Genomic DNA, 615 nt, shown 5'->3' on the forward strand with positions numbered 1-615 from the left:
GTAACGTATATCTTGGAATAAGAATAAAAGAGAATTGAATAAAAAGTAATGGTGATTGTATTGAAACTTGAGGTACAGCAGAGCTCCACACCCTTAATCTATGGTGTGCAGAAACTCCACTGTTGAAAATACATAAGTAAAAGGTTCAGGCATGGCCGAATGGCCAGCCCCCTTGAATGTGATCAATAGTCTCCTAAGATGAAGAATAATACAAAACTGAGACCAAAGATGTCTAATACAATAGTAAATTATCCTATTTATATAGTAACTCATCCTTTTTATCCTAGACTAGCTACTAGGGTTTACATGAGTAAGTATTTGATGCATAAATCCACTTCCGGGGCCCACTTGGTGTATGCTTGGGCTGAGCTTGATCTATCCACGAGCTGAGGCTTCTCTTGGAGTTGAACTCCGAGTTATGACGTGTTTTGGGCGTTCAACTCCGGATCATGACGTTAATCTGGCGTTTAACTCCAGACAGCAGCATGTACTTGGCGTTCAACGCCAAGTTACGTCGTCAATTTCCGAATAAGATATGGACTATTATATATTGCTGGAAAGCTCTGGATGTCTACTTTCCAACGCCATTGAGAGCGCGCCAATTGGAGTTCTGTA

Source organism: Arachis duranensis, chromosome 2 (assembly GCF_000817695.3).
Source record: "Arachis duranensis cultivar V14167 chromosome 2, aradu.V14167.gnm2.J7QH, whole genome shotgun sequence".
Lineage (NCBI taxonomy): Eukaryota > Viridiplantae > Streptophyta > Magnoliopsida > Fabales > Fabaceae > Arachis > Arachis duranensis.